Genomic DNA, 14,013 nt, shown 5'->3' with positions numbered 1-14,013 from the left:
ACCAGGCGGTGATACAGCCCGACAGGATGCTCTCGATTGTGCATCTGTAGAAGTTTGTGAGTGCTTTTGGTGACAAGCCGAATTTCTTCAGCCTCCTGAGGTTGAAGAGGCGCTGCTGCGCCTTCTTCACGATGCTTTCTGTGTGGGTGGACCAATTCAGTTTGTCTGTGATGTGTACGCCGAGGAACTTAAAACTTTCTACCCTCTCCACTACTGTCCTGTCGATGTGGATAGGGGGGTGTTCCCTCTGCTGTTTCCTGAAGTCCACAATCATCTCCTTTGTTTTGTTGACATTGAGTGTGAGGTTATTTTCTTGACACCACACTCCGAGGGCCCTCACCTCCGACCTGTAGGCCGTCTCGTCGTTGTTGGTAATCAAGCCTACCACTGTAGTACCGTCCGCAAACTTGATGATTGAGTTGGAGGCGTGCATGGCCACGCAGTCGTGGGTGAACAGGGAGTACAGGAGAGGGCTCAGAACGCACCCTTGTGGGGCCCCAGTGTTGAGGATCAACGGGGTGGAGATGTTGTTACCTACCCTCACCACCTGGGGGCGGCCCGTCAGGAAGTCCAGTACCCAGTTGCACAGGACGGGGTCGAGACTTAGGGTCTCGAGCTTGATGACGAGTTTGGAGGGTACTATCGTGTTAAATGCTGAGCTGTAGTCGATGAACAGCATTCTCACATAGGTATTCCTCTTGTCCAGATGGGTTAGGGCAGTGTGCAGTGTGGTTGCGAATGCGTCGTCTGTGGACCTATTTGGGCGGTAAGCAAATTGGAGTGGGTCTAGGGTGTCAGGTAGGGTGGAGGTGATATGGTCCTTGACTAGTCTCTCAAAGTTCTTCATGATGACGGAAGTGAGTGCTACGGGGCGGTAGTCGTTTAGCTCAGTTACCTTAGCTTTCTTGGGAACAGGGACAATGGTGGCCCTCTTGAAGCATGTGGGAACAGCAGACTGGGATAAGGATTGATTGAATATGTCCGTAAACACACCAGCCAGCTGGTCTGCGCATGATCTGAGGACGCGGCTGGGGATGCCGTCTGGTCCTGCAGCCTGAGAGGGTTAACACGTTTAAATGTTTTACTCACATCGGCTGCAGTGAAGGAGAGTCCGCAGGTTTTGGTTTCGGGCTGTGTCAGTGGCACTGTATTGTCCTCAAAGCGGGCAAAAAAGTGATTTAGTCTGTCTGGGAGCAAGACATCTTGGTCTGCGACGGTGTTTGGTTTTCTTTTTGTAATCCGTGATTGACTGTAGACCCTGCCACATACCTCTTGTGTCTGAGCCGTTGACTTGCGACTCTACTTTGAATCTATACTGGCGCTTAGCTTGTTTGATTGCCTTGCGGAGGGAATAGCTACACTGTTTGTATTCGGTCATGTTTCCGCTCACCTTGTCCTAGTTAAAAGTAGTGGTTCGTGCTTTCAGTTTGACGCGAATGCTGCCATCAATCCACGGTTTCTGTTTTGAGAATGTTTTAATCATTGCTATGGGTACGACATCGTCAATGCACTTTCTAATGAACTCGCTCACCGAATCAGCGTATTCGTCAATGTTGTTGTTGGACGCAATACGGAACATATCCCAATCCACGTGATCGAAGCAGTCTTGAAGCGTGGAATCAGATTGGTCGGTCCAGCGTTGAACAGACCTGAGCGCGGGAGCTTCTTGTTTTAATTTCTGTCTGTAGGCAGGGAGCAACAAAATGAGGTCGTGGTCAGCTTTTCCGAAAGGAGGGCGGGGGAGGGCCTTATATGCGTTGCGGAAGTTAGAATAACAATGATCCAGGGTTTTACCAGCCCTGGTTGCACAATCGATATGCTGATACAATTTAGGGAGTCTTGTTTTCAGATTAGCCTTGTTAAAATCCCCAGCTACAGTGAATGCAGCCTCAGGATATGTGGTCTCCAGTTTGCATTGAGTCAAATAAAGTTTGTTCAGGGCCATCAATGTGTCTGCTTGGGGGGGAATATATACGGCTGTGATTATAATCGAAGAGAATTCCCTTGGTAGATAACACGGTCAACATTTGATTGTGAACAATTCTAAGTCAGGTGAACAGAAGGACTTGAGTTCCTGTATGTTGTTATGATCACAACACGTCTCGTTAATCATAAGGCATACACCCCCGCCCCTCTTCTTACCAGAAAGATGCTTGTTTCTATCGGCGCGATGCGTGAAGAAACCAGCTGGCTGCATCGACTCCGTAAATTGTGAGGAGGCTGAGAGAATGATAGCACTCACAGGAATAAGGCGGAAGATAACTCACTAAAGATGTGTTCTGTTTGAGTCAAGCCTCTTTTTCAGCACATGCAGCCAGGAAATTACAGGCTTAGGGGGATTTGGGTGAGTGTGTGTATGTATACCTTCTCAATGCAGGGGAATGTGTGTATGTGTGTGTGTGTGTGTGTGCGTGCGTGTTTCTTTGTGTGCATACGTGTGTATGGAAGTGTGACTGTGTCCTGTATTGGCACGTCCATGCACACATCTGTGTTTGCAGGTGTTTATCATATGCGTCTACATGTTTGCACCACTTAAAATAATTCTCAAAGGAGCAGTAAATCACTGTAGTCACAAGCCTATTTCCCAATGTTGAGTCCTGCTTTATTTCAAAGTATCATGACAAGTACACAGTTGATATGCCTTGATATGAAATTGCCTAGACAGCATCATGGATTTAGTTAATATATATTTAATTGTTGACTATAAATGTATTTGATAGATTTTTAGGGCTATTTAGTAGCTGGCTCCATACAGTAGCATGGCTCTTTCACAAGTGGCTCCCTAGATGTGGTGTAGGGCCACAGCTTGTGCCCTTTTGAGGATAATTGAGCTTTTTACTAGAGCCCATTAAAGCAATATTTGAGCTTGATTCGCCCAGACGCACGCACGCACACACACACACACGCAGCATGGTGTCCCCAAACAACCTCTCACTAAGGACATACAGCCACACCCTCTCTCAGGGCTCAGCCAGATATACCCAGATGTGGGGAATAAAGAATCTCTCTCACCCTCCCTCTTCAATCCCCCCCCTCTCTCTCTCCTCTCTCTCCCTCTCGCTCTCTCCCCCTTTCACTCTCTCTCTCTCTCAACCCAAATTCAATTATTTTTTTAACAATTTGAATAAAGGTGCTACGATGGGATGTAAACTCTATGGTGTGGTCTCAGAGTAATTATGAACTTAATGGAAATTAAAGTGCACTTAAACATGGGAAATCACCCCATTTGTAATTGTAAAAATTGTCTGCCACCCATTGTGGTATGTTCCAGGCCACAAATGATCTAACCAGGAGACAACAACTCTGAGGTTTCAAACGTCACGATTACATACAGGCAGTACTGTTCAATATTTTGACTTTAAGGTCGAATGGTTCACATAAGCAATAGTGTGCTTCCTTCTCAAAGCCAGTGGCCTGTTAGATCCATAAAACCAAATGTTGTGGTTCAGGAGTTCAGTTTATTGTACAATTAGTTTGACCACAGACTCAGCAGTGAATAGGCTCTAGTAGGGAGTGATCGAACCTTCCCGACCAAACTCAACCCGTAAAACCCCATTGTTAGTCAATTACCCGGGAGTAATGCGTTAGCGGTGTTCTAGCCTGGTGTAATTCCACTTGTGAGAAACCCAATTACAGGCTCTTTTACAAGCTTAAAGTTGCTTTGCGCCTCACGGTGATTCGTATGTAAAACAGTTTTGTTTCGAGACAATCTCAGATTTGCACAGGAGCATTTCACCAACAGCCTACGAGGGTAAAGATTCTCTTCAATCTACATGTATATTCCTACACTTCTCTAGCTCCTCCACTTTTGTTGTGTCACATTTTGTTGTGCCCAGTCATTACTTTTCATTGGCCGCGGTGGTATTGCAGTCGGTAATCCCGTGCCTTTTGTAATCTAAGCCTCTCAGCACCGTCACATGGTGTTAGCATTAATCTCGCCACGATGCTCTGTCGTGGACCGACCCAGTGCCCTACGACCCAGTTACGTCTAAGGTCACCACCCAGCGTCATCAAAGTAGGGTCATACATAGAACTAGAACCAGTAGAATGGACATTCACACTGAAAGCAACATATTCTTTGGTGGTGGGACTGGTGGCCATTTTGGGTGTACCATTTTGAATGGTTCTAATTATATGTTGTCATGACACCTGTAATCCTCTCTAACCGGGTAACACATGCCAAATAAGCATGAAGGAAGGGGCGCAGGTCCTAATCCAGGCACTTGTCATCTCCCGTCTGGACTAATGCAACTCGTTGTTGCATTAGGTCCCCACTAGTGCCATCAAACCCCTGCAACTTACCAGGAACGCTGCAGTCCGCCTGTTGTTCAACCTTCCCAAGTTTTCCCATGTCAGTCCGCACCTCCGCACACTCCACTGGCTTCCAGTTGAAGCATTCACTACAAGACCATGGTATTTGGCTACAGAGCAGCCACCTCTGGTCTCTTCACCTCCAACCCTACAGAAGGGCAGTTCTCTGTTGACGTTGAGACTGGTGTTTTGCGGGTACTATTTAATGAAGCTGCCAGTTGAGGACTTGTGAGGCGTCTGTTTCGCTGTTCTGTGAAGGGAGTAGTACACATCGTTGTAGGAGATCTTCAGTTTCTTGGCAATTTCTTGCATGGAATAACCTTCATTTCTTAGAACAAGAATAGACGGACGAGTTTCAGAAGAAAGTTATTTGTTTCTGGCCATTTTTAGCCTGTAATCGAACCCACAAATGCTGATACTCCAGATACTAAACTAGTCTAAAGAAGGCCAGTTTTATTGCTCCTTTAATTCGAACAACAGTTTTCAGCTGTGCTAAAGTAATTGCAGAAGGGTTTTCTAATGATCAATTAGCCTTTTAAAATTATAAACTTGGATTAGCTAACACAAGGTGCCATTGGAACACAGGAGTGATGGTTGCTGATAATGGGCCTCTGTACACCTCTGTAGATATTCCATTAAAAATCAGCTGTTTCCAGCTACAATAGTCACTTACAACATTAACAATGTATTTCTGATCAATTTGATGTTATTTTAATGGACAAAAAAATTTGCTTTTCTTTAAAAAACAAGCTAATTTCTAAGTGACCCCAAACTTTTGAACGGTAGGGTACATATAAATATATGGATGAGCAATGACAGAGTGGCATAGGCAAGGTGCAATAGATGGTATAAAATACAGTGTACACATATGAGATGAGTAATGCAAGATATGTAAACATTATTAAAGTGGCATTATTAAAGTGACTAGTGATCCATTTGTGAAAGTGGTCAATGATTTCAAGTCTGTATGTAGGCAGCAGCCTCTTTGTGTTAGTGATGGCTGTTTAACAGTTTGATGGCCTTGAGATAGAAACTGTTTTTCAGTCTCTTGGTCCCAGCTTAGATGCACCTGTACTGACCTAGCCTTCTGGATGATAACGGGGTGAATAGGCAGTTGCTCGGGTGGTTGTTGTCCTTGGTGATCTTTTTGGCCTTCCTGTGACATTGGGTGCTGTAGGTGTCCTGGAGGGCAGGTAGTTTGCCCCCGGTGATGCATTGTGCACACCGCACCACCCTCTGGAGAGCCTTGTGGTTGTGGGCAGTGCAGTTGCCATAAACAGGCTGTGATGCAGCCCGATAGGATGCTCTCAATTGTTCATCTGTAAAAGTTTGTGAGGATAGCTACTTTATCAAGGAAAAATGTACTTAAGATGAATGTACTAAAGTCACTAGATGGCTAAAATGTAACCCTAAGATTGACATGCCAAGTTTCACACTGGAGAGATGAGGTACACTGCAGACAGTCTTCCACAATATCAAATGATGTTGAATTGTCCCTTTAATTCTTTCCAAACATCCCAGCGAGTGAAGGTCTTGTCTGGACTTAACCTGGGGCTTAATTTTTGCTCTTAAAAAACTGACCTAGGGTTTCTGACTAAGGTAGGAACAACTGATCCTGAATCATTACATTTAAGTAATTTTTTCAGATGCTCTTATCCAGAGAAACTTACAGAAGGGAGTGCATACAATTTCCTCGCATACTGGTCCCCCATTGGAATCAAACCCACATCCCTGGCGTTGCGAGCGTCAGTCTCGACCAAGGGTTGAGAACAGAGAGCCCTGACATCACTGAGCACTGGCCCTGGTTCAGGGCACAGTCAATGTTAAGGAGATAAATCTTTTAACGCGTACTGTCACACTTCCTGTTTGGCTGCTTGGCTCACAGGGTTAAGAGCAGGACTAGAGTGAGATTACAGAGTTGTCTGCACAAGCAGGTCGATTATCTTTTTTGTATTTTCTTTAGGCCGGGAATCCATTGTTACAGATAGCTTACATTTGGCTTTTCACAATAACGCATAATCAAGAACTTGGCTTGAGTTATGGATGGGGTCGGGGTTTCATAGCATGCAGACCACAACCACTATTTCCCAATTTTATTTTATTTATTTATTTCACCTTTATTTAACCAGGTAGGCTAGTTGAGAACAAGTTCTCATTTGCAACTGCGACCTGGCCAAGATAAAGCATAGCAGTGTGAGCATACAACAAAGAGTTACACATGGAGTAAACAATTAACAAGTCAATAACACAGTAGAAAACAAAGGGGGGGTCTATATACAATGTGTGCAAAAGGCATGAGGAGGTAGGCAAATAATTACAATTTTGCAGATTAACACTGGAGTGATAAAAGATCAGATGGTCATGTACAGGTAGAGATATTGGTGTGCAGAAGAGCAGAAAAGTAAATAAATAAAAACAGTATGGGGATGAGGTAGGTGAAAAGGGTGGGCTATTTACCAATAGACTATGTACAGCTGCAGCGATCGGTTAGCTGCTCAGATAGCTGATGTTTGAAGTTGGTGAGGGAGATAAAAGTCTCCAACTTCAGCGATTTTTGCAATTCGTTCCAGTCACAGGCAGCAGAGTACTGGAACGAAAGGCGGCCAAATGAGGTGTTGGCTTTAGGGATGATCAGTGAGATACACCTGCTGGAGCGCGTGCTACGGATGGGTGTTGCCATCGTGACCAGTGAGCTGAGATAAGGCGGAGCTTTACCTAGCAATGACCAGCTATCCCAATACCTGTCGGACCCCACAGTCTTGACCCAGAAAATGCACACGCACACGCACACGCACACGCACACACACACACACACATTCTCTCTCAATGTGGAAAAAGGTTTTCTCATTTGTAATGCATGGTTCACGAGTTTCATAGGAAAATCTGTTCAGGAGAAATCTCAAGCCGTTCACAGTGGGAACATTCTGGAAAAGTTCAGGGTGAGTGGTTCAGTTCAACCTGCAGTCTGACCACACTTTGGCCCACATATTCTATTTATGGAAATACAGTAGCTCAAGGACTGTTTCAAATGGTTTCAAACCAAACAAACAGAAAAAGACAACCAAACTAAGACATCAGAGCAGACTGTTAGTTGCTCCAGGGCCGGCTCCAGGCATAAGTGGCCGCGATCCAAATTATTTTTTAATAATATTTTTTAGGAACTCAGTCAGTCGGGGTCTGAACTTACTGTTGAGAGTTCGAATAGTAGAATACACAAGATGCTAGTTCTAAATTTGGTTGTGCATCAGCAGTGTTTCTCTTGTTTTGTAAGTCACTGACAGTCACTCAGTTAGCCATGTCAGCTAACAATTTTTAGATTGATAAGTTAGTTATCTAAATTTGTAGTAATCATGGTCGAATACCAACCAGTTTTACCTCTGATTGCTTTGTGTAAATACTACAGGCCACAAGGTGGCAGTAGCTTGTTTGGCTTGTGCTGGCTGTAGCTAATGTAAGCCAACTGGCGCACAATTAGCCCAGCATCGTCGGGATTTGGCTGGAGTAGGCCGTCATTGTAAATAAGAATTTGTTCTTAACTGACTTGCCTAGTTAAATAAAGGTTAAATAAAACAATTAAAAATAAATATACTAGCAAACTACGCTAATATTATTGAAACCTAACTATAAAGTCTCTCACCGTTGCCGCTTGTTATAGACCCCCTTCAGCCCCTAGCTGTGCCCTGGACACCATATGTGAATTGATTGCCCCCCATCTATCTTCAGAGTTCGTACTGTTAGGTGACCTAAACTGGGATATGCTTAACACCCCTGCCGTATTACAATCTAAGCTAGATGCCCTCAATCTCACACAAATTATTAAGGAACCTACCAGGTACAACCCTAAATCCGTAACCATGGGCACCGTCTTAGATATCATCCTGACCAACCTCAGCGATCACTGCCTCATTGCCTGCGTGCATGATGGGTCCCCGGTCAAACGACCACCCCTCATCACTGTCAAATGCTCCCTAAAAGACTTCAGCGAGCAGGCCTTTCTAATCAACCTGGCCACGGTATCCTGGAAGGATATTGACCTCATCTCATCAGTAGAGGATGCCTGGTTGGTCTTTAAAAGTGCTTTCCTCGCCATCTTAAATAAGCATGCCCCATTCAAAAAATGTATAACTAAGAACAGATATAGTCCCTGGTTCACCCCAGACTTGACTGCCCTTGACCAGCACAAAAACATCCTGTGTCGTTTGAATAGCCCCTGGGAATATGCAACCTTTCAGGGAAGTCAGGAACCAATATACTCAGTCACTTAGGAAAGTTAAGCCTAGCTTTTTCAAACAGAAATGTTCAACCTGTAGCACTAATTCCAAAAAGTTTTGGGACACTGTAAAGTCTGTAAATGGGGAATGGGGAATAAGAGCACCTCCTCCCAGCTGCCCACTGCACTGAGGCTGGGAAACACTGTCTCCACTGATAAATCTACGATAATCGATCATTTCAATAAGCATTATTCTATGGCTGGCCATGCTTTCCACCTGGCTACCCCTACCCCGGCCAACAGCTCTGCAACCCTTGTAGCAACTTTCCCAAGGCCCCCCTCCCCCGCCTTCTCATTCACCAAAATCCAGAATGCTGATGTTCTGAAAGAGCTGCAAAATCTGGATCCCTACAAATCAGGTGGGCTTGACAATCTGGACCCTCTCTTTCTAAAATTATCATCCGAAATTGTTGCAACCCATATTACTAGCCTGTTCAACCTCTCTTTTTAATATCGCCTGAGGTCCCCAAAGATTGGAAAGGTGCCACGTTCATCCCCCTCTTCAAAGGGGGAGACACTCTAGGCCCAATGTCACGCCCTGACCGTAGATTGCTTTGTATGTTTCTATTTTTAGTGTGGCCTCCAACTGCTTTTAAATGCTAGTAAACTAAATGCACGCTCTTCAACCGATTGTTGCCCGCACCCGCCCGCCCGACTAGCATCACTACTCTGGACGGTTCTGACTTTGAATTTGTGGACAACTATAAATACCTAGGTGCCTGGTTAGACTGTAAACTCTGTTTCCAGACTCACATTAAGCATCCTACCGATCCTTGACTTCGGCGATGTCATTTACAAAATCGCCTCCAATACTCTACTCAGCAAACTGGATGTAGTCTATCACAGTGCACTCTGTTTTGTCACCAAAGTCCCATATACTACTTACCACTGGGACCTGTATGCTCTTGTTGGCTGGCCCTCACTACATACTTGTAGCCAAACCCACTGGCTCCAGGTCATCTATAAGTCTTTGCTAGGTAAAGCCCTGCCGTATCTCAGCTCACTGGTCACCATAGCAGCATCCACCCATAGCACGTGCTCCAGCAGGTATATTTCACTGGTCATCCCCAAACACTTACCTTGGCTGCCTTTCCTTTAAGTTCTCTGCTGCCAATGACTGGAACGAATTGCAAAAATCACTGAAGCTGGAGTTTTAATATCTCCCTCTCTAACTTTAAGCATCAGCTGTCAGAGAAGATTACGATCACTGTACCTGTACACAGCCCATCTGTAAATAGCACACCCAACTACCTCATGCCCATATTGTTATTTATCCTCTTGCTCTTTTGCACCACAGTATCTCTACTTGCATATCATCATCTGCACATCTATCACTCCAGGCTCTGTCGCAGCCGGCCGCGACCGGGAGGTCCGTGGGGCGAAGCACTATTGGCCTAGCGTCGTCCGGGTTAGGGAGGGTTTTGCCGGTAGGGATATCCTTGTCTCATCGCGCACCAGCGACTCCTGTGGCAGGCTGGGTGCAGTGCGCGCTAACCAAGGTCGCCAGGTGTGGCTGGCTTCCGGGTTGGATGTGCGCTGTGCTAAGAAGCCGTGCGGCTTGGTTTGGTTGTGTTTCGGAGGACGCATGGCTTTTGACCTTCGTCTTTGTAGCGATGAGACAAGATAGTAATTACTAACAATTGGATACCACGAAAAAGGGGCTAACAAAAAAAAACTGTTAATTAAGCTAATGTTGGCTAGTAAGTGAATAATGGAGAATGAATTTAATTATTTCTTCATCATCTTGCCAGATAGCTAGCTTGGTAAAGTATTTAGTGTTGTGTGCATTGTGCTGCACTTACCACCCCATTCCTTTGATATGAAGTGTTTGTGGCTCAGTTAGCAAGCTAATGCTAGCTAGCTAGCTAACTAACTAATGAGCAGGTGCATATTACCAAACTGAACATAACAAAGATATATTATGCAGCTTTATTGTTTTAGTTAGCTAGAACAATCTTAATGAAAAGGGGGTGGATTACACCAAGAAAAGTTTGGTTGTCACTAGTTACCACAAAATCAATTGGATAAATCGTAAGAATTTATGAAAACAAAAATTTGTTTTTTGGTCTTAATTTAAAGTTAGGGCTGGGCATACGATTAGAAGTGTGTTTAAGGTTAAAGGAAAATTCTACCCAAAAACTACCTTTTGGTGTTTGTTTCATTAGTCCATTGCTGATAGTCCCAAAATGTTTTGTATGTCAGCAATCAAGATATTTAACTTAAAAAGTACAGCCAGTATATTTCCAGTGCGTTTCTGTTAAAAATGTTTCCTATTGTATCTTTTACTTTTGTTTGGATATTAATCTCCCTTTCATAAGGCTGTCATCAGCAGCACAACAATGGAGCACTTACGGTAACACAGCCAGAGGTCACCAAGGGGACAAAGATAGACACACACATTCTTACACACACACACTTTTTTTCCTTGACCTTTGGTTAACTGTGATCCTAGTCTATCTGTGCTTGATCACGAGTGTGTGTATGACATTATGTTGTACTTCCATCCTGAACACCATGGCAGTTCTTTGTTAGATATTGGGCTCAAGTTGTTCTGTTGTTTTGGTTACCATGATCTGATTTAGAACCTGGTATGGTGTTCTGTATCATATTTTAGATAAGGTGTCAAATTCTGATTCTTATTTACACTTAGATCCAGAAGGCAGTTACTTTTGGATCTTCGTTAGGCTTAGTGCTGCTGACTTTCTGGGTCTTTCCATGTTCTCCCTCCATCAGTTGAGATAGAGTATGACAGACAAGGAAGTCCTTGTTAAGTTATTGATGTTCATTGTACAGACTTCTCTGATAGTTTGTGTTATTTATTGCACCCACTATGAGCGTTGTGGTGTTTTTCTGATCATGTCATGTCAAGTCCTTTCCTGAAAATGACAACAATTTCCAAGTAACCCATCCGGTTGAACACGTGTTGAATAAGTTATAATGTCTATAAATTCTTCCTAGATTTTCCCTGTATCCAAGACCTTACCATCTGTCTCCTTGTACCGATGATGACTCCCAATAGGTAAACAGATATGGAGATGGGCTGTAGCTTACCTGTCAATTAACATATTCAACACCTATCCCATATTCAACACCTATCCCCATGTTTTCACTGTTCAGAATGTCAGAGTTCGAATGGAGGATAGTCTCCATGGAGACAGGACTGCAAGTTAGTGGTTTTGCTATACAGAGATATAGGATCTTAATTTGATCACTCTTTTGTTGCTGAAAATGTTCCTGTACAGCAGGAAATGCAAACGTGCTGTGAATTCAAGGTTTAAAAAGGCCTCTAAAATGTGTAAATTAACAAAAAATGTAGTAACCCCTACATAAAAGGTCCATAAATGTTTATACACATAATAATATAAGCTTCCCGTTGCTGCAGGATTCTCTTCCTGCTGTAGCAAACTGGCTCAAATTAAGATCCTACATTTGGAGGTTAAGAAAGGATCACGTAATTCCATCTAGGTCATCAGGAGGGGTCAGCCAATAAAATATACTTCTGAGAAAACATTCCATAACTGCAGGTGGAAGTAAATTACCAACCTTTGCTTTATACCTGTTCAGACTCTACACTCTCCAGCACAGTGTGTGTAGTAGTGCAACTTTTCAGTTTCTTTTACAAACTGCCAATACAGTCCTTGAAGTAGAAAAAATACATGGACTACTTTAAAATGAAGATAGCCCTCAATGACGGTGCTGATGCTGTCACAGAAGATACCATTTCAAGAATAGAAATGTGTGCCACCTTTCTATATCTATGGGTATTTTTCTGACTGGCCATACATAGTTAGTCATGTTAGGGCGGCAGGTAGCCTAGCTGTTAAAAGCGTTGGGCCAGTAACTGAAAGTTTGCTGGTTTGAATCCCTGAGCTGCCAATCAAGGCAGCTCCCCGCACCTCTCTGATTAAATGCGGAAGACACATTTCAGTTGGATATATTCAGTTGTGTAACTGACTATGTATCCCCTTTCCTTTGTTACTGACACACAACCCTGAATGGAAGAATGTGTCTGCTCCACAATTTGGGTTCAACATAAGAAACAGATCACATTTTTGCAATGTGGCACAGCATTAAAATCATATTGTTTTGCTCTGTCTTTTTTTGTTAATGTATTGTGACGTCTGAGAACAGTGATTGGCAAGATTGTTTGACCAATATTGGTTAGCCTCCTGCTAGCTTATTCCGTATGAATCTTTCTCAAATTGTTTACTGTCAGAGCCTAAATAATGATAATTCCTATCTCATGTTTGAATCTCTAAATCATAAATTGTTAATTTCAAAATTCTCCTGTCTATCTATTTGGGTGTTCAATTATCAAATCAAACTTTATTTGGCACATGCGCCGAACACAACAGGTGTAGGCCTTACCGTGAAATGCTTACTTACAAGCCCTTAACCAACAATGCAGTTCAAGAAAGAGTCAAGAAAATATTAACTAAATAAACTAAAGTAAAAAATAATAAAAAGTGTTGGAGTCGTGTTTGGCCATGCAGTCGTGGGTGAACAGGGAGTACAGGAGGCGTGAGTGCTACGGGACTGTAATCATTTAGGCAGGCTACCTTCGCTTCTTTGGGCACAGGGACTATGGTGGTCTGCTTGAAACATGTACAGTAAGTACCCAGACTCAGTCAGCAAGAGGTTGAAAATGTCAGTGAAGACACTTGCCAGTTGGTCCCTGCATGCTTTGAGTACACGTCCTGGTAATCCGTCTTGCCCCACGGCTTTGTGAATGTTGATCTGTTTAAAGTTCCTGCTCACATCAACTACAGAGAGCGTTATAACACAGCTGGTGCTCTCATGCATGCTTCAGTGTTGCTTGCATGGAAGTGAGCATAAAAGGCATTTAGCTCATCTAGTAGGCTCGCATCACTGGGCAGCTCGCGGTTGGGTTTCCCTTTGTAGTCCGTAATAGGTTTCAAACCCTGACACATCTGATGAGCGTCAGAGCCGGTGTAGTAGGATTCAATCTTAATCCTGTATTGACGCTTTGCCTGCTTGATGGTTCGTCTGAGGGAGTAGCGGGATTTCTTATTAGCGTCCGGATTAGTGTCCTGTTCCTTGAAAGAGACAGCTCTAGCCTTTAGCGCGATGCAGATGTTGCCTGTAATCCATGCCTTTTGTTTGTGATATGTACATACGGTCACTGTGGGGGCGATGTCGTCGATGCACTTATTGATGAAGCTGATGACGGAGGTGGTATACTCCTCAATGCCATTGGATGAATCCCAGAACATATTCCAGTCTGTGCTAGCAAAACAGTCCTGTAGTGTAGACAGCGCTGGGTCAATTGTGTGCCGCCCTATGGGACTCCCAAAACCAGGGACTGTAGTGACACCTCTTGCACTGAGATGCAGTGCCTTAGACCGCTGTGCCACTCGGGAGCCCAATGGTACTTCCTGCTTTAGTTTTTGCTTGTAAGCAGGAATCAGGAG

This window comes from Oncorhynchus kisutch, linkage group LG12, assembly GCF_002021735.2.
Source record: "Oncorhynchus kisutch isolate 150728-3 linkage group LG12, Okis_V2, whole genome shotgun sequence".
In the NCBI taxonomy this organism is placed as follows: Eukaryota; Metazoa; Chordata; class Actinopteri; order Salmoniformes; family Salmonidae; genus Oncorhynchus; species Oncorhynchus kisutch.
Note: the sequence above shows the minus strand (reverse complement) of the source record.